Raw genomic sequence first — 12,700 nt, forward strand, 5'->3', positions numbered from 1 at the left:
GTGACACTTCTGAATGTGCCCAAAACAGATTAAAATATAATTGGGAAATATTTTAGAAAATAAATAAAAATAGAAAATATTATATTATAAAATTGAAAATTGGTTTCAGTTTTATTTTTAAAATTAAATACTCTTGTCCAAATACCTTACCTTTGTAACTCCTACATTCCTGAGAAACCTGCTTTAAGGCCAAGAATTTTTCTTGTAATTACCCCTTAGACTCTGGACCCAATTCCATTGTGAATTTAATGTTCATCCTTGTTTTATTTACCTTTGAATTTAAGTTCCTTTGTGACCTCACCCATCACCTACTTAACTCAAATGCAAATTGATTCAATCAAAAGCCTTTGCAGATTATATATTCATATTATGTCCTAAGGAGAAAGTAATTGGGGAGGAGCTGAGATGACTCTTAACCCACCTCTTCATTAAAATGTCTAGAATTTTTATGTAATATCTGCCCAATTAAAAGGACATAAACAGCATTCAAGATTTTACACTGTCATTCTTGCTAATTTTTACAAAAAACACTATCAGCCATCTCTCAGAGTATTTGGTGGGATATATGGGGCATAAGGGGTATTTGGGGACAAAAAGACCATGCCAACTTAGATGTTTGACAAAGAAAAGTAAGTAATTTTGTCATAGTCCCAAGATTTTTGGAGAACAAATTTCATAAAGTTTAGGGGATATATTATCACATATACACACACACGTTTTTAAAACCTTATTTTCCGTCTTAGAATCAATATTATTTTGGCAGAAGTATGGTAAAGGGTAGGCAGTGGAAATTAAGTGACTTGCTTATGGTCCCATAGCTAAGAAGTGTCTTAAGGTTACATTTGAACCCAGGACCATTGATCTCTAGGCCTGGCTCTCAATCCACTGAGCCACTAGCTGTCCCTTGTTTCATTTGTTTTTGCATGCTGAATTACATGTCAAAAGTAATTTTTAACATTCATTTAAAAATTTTTCGAGTTCCAAATTCTCTCTCTCCCCTTTGCATCCTCCCTCCTTTATTAACCCCATCCCTCACCTCTTCCTAAAGCAATAAGCAATCTGATATATATTTTACATATGCAATCATGGAAAACAGTTTTCTGTATTATTTTGTGAAAGAGATCTCAAACAAAAACAAAAGGAAGAAAATAAAGTAGTATGTTTTAGTTTGCATTCAAACTCCACCAGTTGTTTCTTTGGGGGTGTAGATGGCATTTTTTATCATGAGTCTCTGGGATTGTCTTGGATTACTGTGTTGCAGAGAATAGCTGGGCTATTTACAAAAATGCCTTGAACATTTTTTCATATGACAAGATAGCTTTGATTTCTTCATCTGAAAACTGCCTCTTTATATCCTTTAATCATTTATCAATTGGAGAATGACATATTTTTAATAAGTTTGATTCAATTCTCTATATTCGAGAAATGAAACCTTTATCAGATATACTTGCTGTAAAATTTTTTTCCCAACTTTTTGCTTTTCTTTTAATCTCTGTTGCATTGTTTGTACAAAACACTTTTAATTTACCATAATGAAAATTATCCATTTTACATCCTATAATGCTCTTATCTCATTCCGTAGATCTGACAGGTAAACTATGCCATGCTTCTCCAATTTGCTTATGATATCACTGTACCTTGCTTTTGTAAATAGTTTGAGATGTTGGTCTATGCTCAATCTCTAATTTTCTAATTTTCCTAACAGTTTTTGTCAGCTCTTGTCCCAAAAGCTTGGGTCTTTTGATATATCAAACACTAAATTACTATGGTCATTTGTTACAAGGCATTATGTACTGTTCCACTGACCCACCCCTCTATTTCTTAGCCAATAACAATTGTTTTGATCATTACTGCTTTTTTGTAATCCAGTTTGAGTTCTGGTACTGTTGGGCCACCTTCTTTCACATTTTTCATTGATTTCCTTGATATTCCTTCAGATCAATTTTGTAATTATTTTTTCTAGCTCTTATAAAATAATTTTTTGTTAATTTGATCAGTATGGCACTGAATTAAGTAGGTTAATTTAGGTATAATTGTCATTTTTATTATGTTGGTTCCACCTGCCATGAGAAATTAATATTTTTCCAGTTGTTTAGACCTGTCTTTATTTATGTGAAAAGTGTTTTGTCATTGTGTTTACATAGTTCCTGGGTTTGTCTTGAATGCCAGAATTCTTAAGGAGTAGGGAGAAGAAGCAGAGACTGGTGATGACTAAGAAAAACAAAGGACTTTTTAAAGCTTTATTGGGTACAAGGAAAAGAATAAAGGAGGGGTAAAATAACTATTGGTGGATGGAATAAAGAGAGTGGATGGCAGAGCCACTCAACTTTTACTTTTCTTTAATTTTCTCTACCAAGTCGAACAAACAAAAGTAGTGATTAAATAAGGAATTGAAAACCAACCTAAATGAAATGATTAAAGAACTTAATTGCCCTCAGTGGATATGATTGGTGAGCAGTTATTACAAGTTTTGAAAAATAATCATGGCAGACAGATAAGGCACATTTCTCATTTTTTTTTTCCATTGCCAAAAAAGAGGGGAGAAGGAGATAGTTCCTTTATGTTATAGGCCATTAGCTTCTGTATTGTTCTAAGGCAGAAGAGTGGTAAAGGTTAGGCAATGAGGGTCAAATGACTTGCACAGGATCACACAGCTAGGAAGACCAGATTTGAACCTAGGACCTCTTGTCCGTAGGCCTGGCTCTCAGTCCACTGAGTCACACAGCTGCCCCCTGATTACTTTGTTTTTAATCTTTGTATCTTTAGTGTATACAGCAACATGCTTGTTGATTGATTGTTTAATGTTTAACAGATAAATAGCAACTTGGAGATCTCAAAAGATCTTTAAGGATCTATCCTGTACTGATAAACATTTTGTTAGAAATAAATGCCATGCTTATCAAATTTGTGGATGACATAAATTAGGGAAGAATAAATGAATTGTAGCATCCAAAACAGTTTAATGGTCTACATAAGGGATTCTTAACTTAGGTAGAAAATTCGAGGAGGTGTGTAAACTTGGTTGAGGAGAAATTAAATCTTTGTTCCTACTAAGCTCAAATTTAGCATTCCTTCAGTTATGAATGTAGACAACATATATTCTGAGAGGGGATCCATGGGCTTTGCCAAATTGCCAGAGGAATCCATGACACAAAAAAATCCCTGTGATAAATCTGTGGACAGAGTCTAATAAGGTGAATTTAAAGAGGATGTTGAGCTCTACCCTTGAGAAGTTAGTGCTATGCATAATAGTAGTCAAAGTTTTTGAAGATGACTTGGTCTTGTGATAAAGTAGAACTAGGAGAGAAGAATTTGGAGCAATGTGTTGATAGATGCATTGAAGATTTTACCTCTTTATGAGGAAAAAAACTCTGTTAAGACTGTAAGTGTGATGAGGGTAAGTAGTATCTCCTATAAACGTCATATCTCTTCCATTGACTAACTTTATAGTAGAATGAGGTACTTAATGAGGTGGTGAGTTCTGGAGGTTTATTATTTTTTTATTTTATTTAAAAATTTTTTCCATGTTTACGTGATTCATGTTGTCTCCCTTCTCATTTCTCTTCCTCCTCCCAGAGTTGACAAACAATTCCCCTGGGTTATACATATATTATCACTCAAAATCTGGAGGTTTTTAAGTCTGAGCTGGATGACCTCTTGGGAATTGCACAGGATATTCTTTTCAGATGTGGTTAGACTGTAGATGATCCATAAAGTCTCTCCTAGCTCTTATATTCTTTGATTCTGTTATTTTGTCAAGAGAGCTCTGCTCATATATGACTAAAAGGAGTTAGTGATTGATTTCAGATGAAAAGTTTGTTTGTAAAGAATGACAATGAATTGATGTGGGGAAATGATCTTTACTGTGAGGAGACTGGAAATGAGTGGATTAATATTTAACATGCTGCTTCAGATGAACATGTCCCGAGATATTTAGGTTGCATTTTTAAAGTAAGAGTACTGTCTTTTGAGAGTATCCTCTGAAGAGGTACTTGTGCTAGTTTTTAGGATAATTTAATTGTTCTTTATACATCTCTTAAGCATTTTCCTATTTTTATGTTTTCATTAAGAATGTACCATAATGTTTTTTGAACTCACATTAAAATAGTTAAATAGGTTAAATGAGAGAGAATAAGGACCACAAAAATGATTAGAAAACAGATAATTAAGTTAAAGTAAAACAACTAAATTTTGGAGCTTGAGAAGCTGGAAAGAGGCAAGGCTTTAGAGACCTGCAGAGAATTGCTTATCTTGCTGAATGAGATATCTAAAATGAGAGATTGAGTTCTTATATAAAAAAATGGAACAACTTTGTACAACTAAACTTCACCCCTGCTGTAAATGAAAACATGTATGGGATTAATTTACAAACCTATAGGTTTTGTAAACTTCAGTGAGTGGAGGAAAAAAGATTTGTTGGATAGAATAAGAAATGTGCCTTTCATCAGATGAAAGAATATATCAGTATTATAAATAACAGGATATCCAGTCCACTTTCAAGAATGGAGGTAGAGATGGAAACAAGAAATATCTCCTTTGCAAATAGGTTGGTTTTTAAAAAATAGTTTCTTAAAATTGGAATTTGAAATCAATCATAGAGTCATTATTATAAATGGTAGGCATAAAAGGTAGTCTATAAATTCTGTTTAAGTCATAGCTGAAATTCTATACACATGAAATTTGAAAGTAAAAAATTGTTGTAAAACTAAAAAGTAAAAAAGTTGTAAAACTAATAATCAAACAAGAAACTTATTTAGTAATAAGTTGTCTTATTCATCTTGATGCTGAAATTTAAGGAAAAGCTTAATAACATGGTCAGTAGAGACTTGCAGAAATTTTGAAGTATATTTTGAAAATTTTTGAGTAGTTGGTGACATTGCTTCTTTTCTATGCCCAATTTCCTTTCAAAGTGTATGTCTTTCCTTTTCTGTGACATAAATTGTTCACACCTCCCCCATCCTCTTATATCTATTAGAATCATGGGCTTATTAGCAATTATTAAGGTTGAGAATTTAAAGAGAGAGACTTCTTGAGTCTTAGTAAGTTGGGGTTTAAAGGAAGTTATTATTAGAACATTTGAGGAAAAATTGACTGTTAATTATTGGTAATACCGTAATAACTGAACTATGGGTAGTGAAAAAAGAAAATGGGAGAGGACACATGTTTACAGTCGTCTCAGGAGGCAAAACAGAGGGTGGTCACTAAAAAATTGTGGGTCACAATTTGGTAATCAGTCAGCATTTATTAAGTTCCTATTATGTACCAGATGCTATGCTTGATGCAGGGGAGACGGAGACCAAAATAAGGTAATCCCTGTCCTCAAGGGAGTGTATCTGAGTGGATAACACATAAACATATAAGTAAATACAAAATCTATATACACAGTCAATAAAAGGCAAATTGATATAGAGCGAAGAGATTTACAAGATTTACAACTTCAGTGTCATATACCTGTGAAGTTTGGACAGTCTATCCATTTGAAATGTCTTAATCAAGAGAAGGTACTGGACACTGAGACCAAGCATTCAATAAATGCTGACCATCATAGCCTGAGTGCCAAATGCACATTTACCTAAAAGACTCTTTTACAGAGAACTTGCACTAGAAAATGCTCACACAGAAGTCAGAAGAAGCAACATAAGAATACTCTAAAGGTCTCTCTGAAGTATTTTAGTATCATTTGTAAGATAAGGGAAATAGGACTGCACAGCATTATGTGCTGGCATCAAAGAAGGTGCTGTGCTCTGTAAAAATATACACACAACAAAATTGAATAAGCACGCAAGAAATGTAATACGTGCAAATCTAGAGACAGCTCTATCTCAAGTTTTCAAAAATTTGTACCTTCTGAGCTCATATTTGACTAAGCCAGCCTTAGTAGAACACGCTATATACTCTGACCTCAAAATTGTGATGTCATTGGTCTATTTAGAGCAGGAAGCTTGATGAACAACCACATATGCTATATAGGAGTCCTCAGGAACAGAGGTCCACCAGACTTGTAGGAGGACTGAAAAATGGAGCAGGTTAAAGTTTCATGTTGATCAGCTTAGTTAGGACCAGACCATTGAGCGAAAGCTTTTCTAGACTGAGCAAGTTTATCAAATAAAAAACATGATTTTTTTAAGTAGGAAAGCTATGAATCCTAGATAAACTAGCAAACACAGAAGCATCTGATGAGCTAGGAGGAATCTGTACTTTAAAATTCAAAAAAAACAAAGGCTTGTTTATGTGAGCCTCCTAAGTTCTCTGATCCAGTAGCCCTAAATAACCTGACTTACTACCTTTCAGTCACAAGTATTTGCCTTTTTTGTTATTAATATAAGGCAGGAAATAGGTGGCCTAATGTCTTAATTTTTTTATTGGTAAATTTTACTTTGAAGAGACCTGGAAACATTAATTTCCAGTTTAATTCTAGGTATTGCATAATAAGGGTAATAGTATGGTTTTTTCCCTTTTAAAATGCTATTCATGGCATGGCATTTATGTTTGCAATAACAGTAGTATACACTTTTTTCTTTTCATTTATGAAGAAAGCCCTAGAATCTTGTTAAAAAATAATCATTGTAGGTGATTTAGTCTGATATGACTTTGCCTACTCTCACTTAGTGGAATTTAGTTGGTGAAGAGCCTTGAGAGAGTTGAAACACTGTGTATGATAAATACCCAATAATATCACCAAAATTAATTTAATCAGATAAGAAATCATTGATTACTGACTGATATTAGAGTCATTTAAAAATTGTAATTGTCTATATATGGTCAGACTATAAACTTTAAAGAAAAAAAACAAAAAAAAACCATAAAGAATAAAAATAAGATATGGTATGCAATTAAAATAATATCAAGCTTTTGATACCAAAAAATGCTAAATTCGCAAAAGAACAGTAAACAATAACTCTTAGTATTTTTTAAGGAACAAATTTCAATCAGTTGCAGCAATAAGGAAATGAAAGCAGTAGTAAATACTTTTATCTCCTTGGCAAGTGGAGAGATACAACAGCTAAGGGTAATGATGCCTGTTTATAATATACATTTGTTGTGACTTACAAAGGATGACACTCAAAAAAAATCAAAAAAGCAGTTTAGTTTAGTAAAATCCTATGAAATGATGGGTAGAAAAGCAAATTGATAAGATATTTGATGAGAGACCCAAATAAGCCATATCATTCCCAGGGCATTTAAGAATAAAACTGGAAGGATTATAAACAGACCAAAAAAAAATCTTTCAAGATAATTATAGCAAATTATTTTCTGTATCTGAGACTGCAACTAACATTTTCCCTTGAGATTAGTCAACAACTTTTTTCACATTTTATTCAAAGATATTTTATTTTCCCACTTACATATAATAACAATTTTCAATATACATTTTCCAAAATTATAAGATCCAAATTGTCTCCCTCTCCACTCTCAGAGATGGTAAGCAATTCGTTCTGGATTATACATACATTATCATACAAAACATATTGGTCACTGCTATCAAATATAAAACCAAAACCCCAAAATAAAACCATAAATAAACTAATGTGGAAGATAGAACACTTTGATCTGTATCTGGCTCCAACAGTTCTTTCTCTGGAGGTGGATAGCATTCTTTGTCAGAAGTCCTTCAGAATAGTCAACTAGTAGTAAATACTTACTATTGGTTATTTGTTGTCCTTCATACTGAAGAGGCCCAAAATAATATCACAAGGGTAATGTCTTGACTTGTGAGTTGGATTTAAGGGAGGCAGAATTTCACAAAATTGTTTGCCTCACTTTGTTCCAGAGCCATCGAATTCCAGTGGCAAGACAAAAGTCAAAACAATTCACAATGGCTTGGGATGCAGTGGAGACCTTGGCTTCTTCTGATGTCTGGCCAAATTCTAAACGTGCCCTAATGGTCTGCTTCAGCTTGCCCACCTACATGGCCATTGGAACAGATTGTTTTCATCCACTACATCCATTGCAGGAGATTTCTTCAAATGTCTGGGATAGATATCTCCCTTACTCAGCTTTGAGGCCTATCAGTCACCCTCAACCTGGTTTAGCCCACCTACTCAGATGGTTTACTGGGGGGCGCCTTTGTACATGCTCCAGCTTCTTGAGTCACAGGTGAGAGCTGAGTGGCAGGTGGACACCAGAAGAGGAAAGCAGCCCTGAAAAGGGCCCAGCAAGACCTCACGCCAAAGGTGTTCGTCTTCTCCGAACACCTTATATATCTCACTCCATAGGCACCTAGGTGGCATAGTAAATAGAGTACTGGGCCTGAAATCAAGAAGATCTGAGTTCAGATGTGGCCTCAGATATTTATTAGCTCTGTGAGCCTGGACAATTTGCTTCAGTTTCCTCATTTGGAAAATGAACTAGAAAAGGAAATGACAAATCACTCCAGTAACTTGCCTAGTAAGAGTGGTGTGAAACACATAAGAGATAATACGGTTGCCAATATTATTTGCAAGTGACATGGAAGATGTTTAATGCCAATTCCAGTTGGAAAAGGAGTATCTTATAGATGATGGGGTTCTCCAAATGCTTCTGTTTACAGCTCACATTTTGCTGATTGGATGAAGCCCTGGAGCATTAAAAGCCTACTAAATGAGACCTGTAATAACCCAGAAGAGATTGAATAAATTGTCTCTTCAGGAAAAACCAAGTGGATGAATAATGCCAGTTGTCCAAAGTATGATATGCAGTTAGATGGTCATCCCATTAGGTTAATGAACATTGGACGAACAGCTGGAGTTCAATTAAAAACACTGCTGGCTTCTACCTTCTCAGAATCCTTAACACTAGTATTTTAAAAATATGTATTTTAAAAATATATATGTGGGGGGCAGCTGGGTAGCTCAGTGGATTGAGAGCCAGGCCTGGAGACAGGAGGTCCTGGGTTCGAGTCCGGCCTCAGACACTTCCCAGCTGTGTGACCCTGGGCAAGTCACTTGACCCCCATTGCCTACCCTTACCAATCTTCCACCTATAAAGTCAATACACAGAAGTTAAGGGTTTAAAATAAAATATATATATATGTGCATACATGTGCACATACATATGAATATATCCCCATGAATATATTTATATATGCACATGTTTATCCATATGTACTACTAAATGTATGCATACACACATCACATTTCTTGTCAAGGCTGTTAATACTATTCATGAAAACAAATGGCAGAGTCCTTTTCTTCAATAACAAGATTTATTTAATATCTTCAGTGTAGCAAATAGCTTCCAAAATAGATGTAATAAATAGTAAGATGTTTGGATGTAAGACAAGATAACTTTATACATAATTCCATCTTTGAGTTGTAACTCATTTGATAACTGTCTTTGTAATTTTAGATTAATCACTTTAATAATAATAAATTTAACGGACTCCCTATTATTTTCTGTGTCAAATCCAAATAAATTTCTCCTTGGCATTTAAAGCTCTTTTAGCCTGGCTCTAGCCTATCTTTTCAACCTTTGACTCTTCTTCATGTATTTTTAATTCATCCAAACTGACTTTATTCTTTTCATACTGTATATATTTGTTTGTATATTGCCTCCTCTAATAGATTATAAGTTCTTCAAAGTCAGGGACTGTCTTTTCCATTTTTTTTTTAATCCCCAGCACTTAGCATCATTTCTGGTACATGGGAGATGATTAATAAATATTGATTGCATTCTGGTTCAGACTTCTCCCCTTTCTTGGAATTCACTTCTTTTACCACATTTATCTAATATCTCCAGTTTTCTCCACAGCTTAGCTTCCAGTTAGGTGGCTCGGTGTCGTAGGACATGTAGTCAGGAAGACCTGAGTTCAAATTTTGACTCAGACACTTGCTAAAACTCTGTTCTTCTATTTCTTTATCTGTAAAGGGGGATAATGGTATTTCCTATGTCTCAGAGTTTTTATGAGAATCAAAGGAGTTAATTTGTAAAAGCATTTGCAAGAGACAGCTTGGTGGCTCAGTGAATAGAGAACTAGGCTTGGCTACAAGGAGGTTCTGGGTTCTAATTGGCCTCATACCCATCTAGCTGTCTGACCTTGGACAGAGCACTTAACCCAGTGTTATGTAAATGTTAGGCATTATTATTCTTTGCTAATCTGTAGGCTTTTCCTGTTGTCAGTTACTACTGTTGCCTTTCCTCATATAGTTACTGTGTGTGTGTGTGTGTGTGTAAATTATGTATTTATTGTGTTATCTCCCAGAGGGAATGAAATCTCTTCAGAACTGGGTTTTGTTTGTTTGTTTGTTTGTTTGTTTTTGGCTCTCCGAGCCTGGCATGTATTATTAGATGCTTAATAGATTTTTTTCCTAAGCCTCAATTTTTTAATTTTAAAAATAATGCAAGGGGCAGCTGGGTAACTCAGTGGATTGAGAGTCAGGCCTAGAGATGGGAGGTCCTAGGTTCAAATCCAGCCTCAGACACTTCCCAAGCTGTGTGACCTTGGGCAAGTCACTTGACCCCCATTGCCCACCCTTACCACTCTTCCACCTAGGAGCCAATACACAGAAGTTAAGGGTTTAAAAATGTAAATAATAATAATAATAATAATGATAATAATAATAATAATGCAGATTAAATTATCTCTCCAATGTACCTTCCAGCCATAAATTATTTGGCTTCTTCTGTTTGACCCTTGCTAGCTTTTAAAGAAAAGGGACATAGTGCCTATCTTCCTATTCAAGTACTACTTGTCCTAGATGACCCTTTAGGTTCCTACTAAATCAGAGATAACGTAATTCTGGGACATATTTGAAGCGTAATCAGTCTTATCCTGTTTTGTCCCAAAAGACCAGAACTGTTGCCAGTTAGAAAGTGGTGGTGGTTTTGTAGTCATTTTTACTCATTATGTAGGAAATCTTCCAGGTGATTATAGCTGTCCCAAAATGGAATGGAGAAGGTTGGAGAAAGTAGATTGAATTTCTTCCTGGATTTACCAATGGAAGTCTGCTAAAGGAAGCTAAGACATTACTTTTCAGGAATTTTAGGAGAGGCTGATGCTTCAGGTAAGGGTTGATCAGGATAGCCTCTGTGCTCTTTCCAACTCTTAAAAGAGTCTGTGATTCTATTTAAATACTAAATTGGAGACTATAAGAGAGCCAAGGTAATCATGAAAGGCACTGTGGATAAAGTGGGGCTTGAGGTGGATTTTGAAGACAGATGTATTAATATAGGGCAGTGGCTTTGGACTACTGAATTTTTGCAAGCTATTCATCTTGCTAATGATGGACTTGGAATATAGACGGTACTTGTTATTGGAATAATTTAATGAACCCCCTTACTTAGTGAACTCCCATGGCTCCTTGTTGCCTCTAGAATCAAATACAGAGTACTCAGTTTGGCATTCAAAGACTTTCATATAACCAAGCTCCCTCATACCTCTCCTTCACTTCTTACTCCCCAGCATAAACTATGATCCAATGGCACTGACCTGTTGGTTGTTCCATGAACAAAACTGGACATTTTCTTTGGTTGTCCCCATGACTAACATTCTCTCTTAATTCTCTTAATTAAATCTCCCTTCTTAATTCTGCCTTGATTTCCCTGCCTTCTTTTAAGTTCCAGCTAAAGTTCTATCGTTTATTGTAAGCCTTCTTCAACCCCTCTTAATTCTAGTACCTTCCCTCTGTTAATTATTTCCTATTTATTCTTCTGATAGCTTGTTTGTATATCTTTTGCATGTTGTTTCCCCTATTAAATTATAAGTTCCTTGTTGGCAAAGACTACCTTTTACTCTTTTTAGGTCCCCAGTGCTTAGCACAATGCCTGGCAAATCGTAGGTATTAATAAATATTGATTTATTGAAAAATGAGGAAATTCTTGATACCATTACAAGTCTACACATTCTCTTATAATTTAGAGTCTTAAGAAGTTTCTTAGGGCACAAAGAGATTATGTAACTTGCCCAGGGTCAGATAGCCAGTCTGTGTCAGATGTAGGACTAGATCTGGCAGCAAGCGTTTATTAAGCTCTCATGTGCTAGGCACCAGAAATACAAATAGAAGCAGAAAGACAGCCCCTATCCTCAAGAAGCTAATTGGGTAAGATAGCCCATAAAAGGAACTAGATAGGGAGTGGAGGAGATGATAAAAGGGCTTGATAAAGAAGGAAAGTCTTGAGATGAGTCAGCAGCCTCCTCAAATTGGAGACTCTGGGAGAAACCAGCCAATCAGAAGGTGGAAACTACTTTAAATATGAGATATAGTCTAGAGGAGGAATGAACTTTCAAGCCAAAGAAGTTTCTGTTGCATGGTAGAATAAATCCTGTGGAGATGAGTCAGCTCAACCTGGGAAAGGATGAAAGTCTTCCTGGCTCTTAAGACCAATTTTCTAGCCAGGTTGCTTCTTACCGGTAGTAGAAATGAAGCAAAAAAAAGGTGGAATTTAAAGGAATTAGCAAAGGAAAAACCAGCAGGATTTGGTTCCACTAAGAAAGGCAGTTTTTTTCTGGTGTTTCATTATAATTCTATAACATGGAGAAAGCTTTAAAAAGTCTATAGTACAATCAGTGGTTGTACTAGGAAAGCTAGGAAGATGTTCCTATTTATAACTATTTTCTTTCAAACATCATAGAGAAAGATTAATTTTAAAAATTAGGAAGTTAAGTGCCTTAATAATAAATGGCACATTTAAGAAAACAATTTTTGAACAGACAACTATTTATCGTTTTTTTAAGAACAGTGGTAATTATTTTATTTAACCTGTTTGATATGATTGTGCTAAT

At 35.0% G+C, this 12,700-nt stretch overlaps 1 protein-coding gene across 1 annotated transcript in view; it reads left to right on the forward strand.

Annotated features, from left to right (window-relative positions):
- The window catches only part of CUL5 (cullin 5), a 104,645-nt gene that overhangs the window by 31,560 nt on the left and 60,385 nt on the right, over positions 1-12,700 (forward strand). The window lies entirely within an intron of this gene.

The sequence above is a fragment of the Gracilinanus agilis genome, chromosome 3 (genome assembly GCF_016433145.1).
Source record: "Gracilinanus agilis isolate LMUSP501 chromosome 3, AgileGrace, whole genome shotgun sequence".
NCBI lineage: Eukaryota > Metazoa > Chordata > Mammalia > Didelphimorphia > Didelphidae > Gracilinanus > Gracilinanus agilis.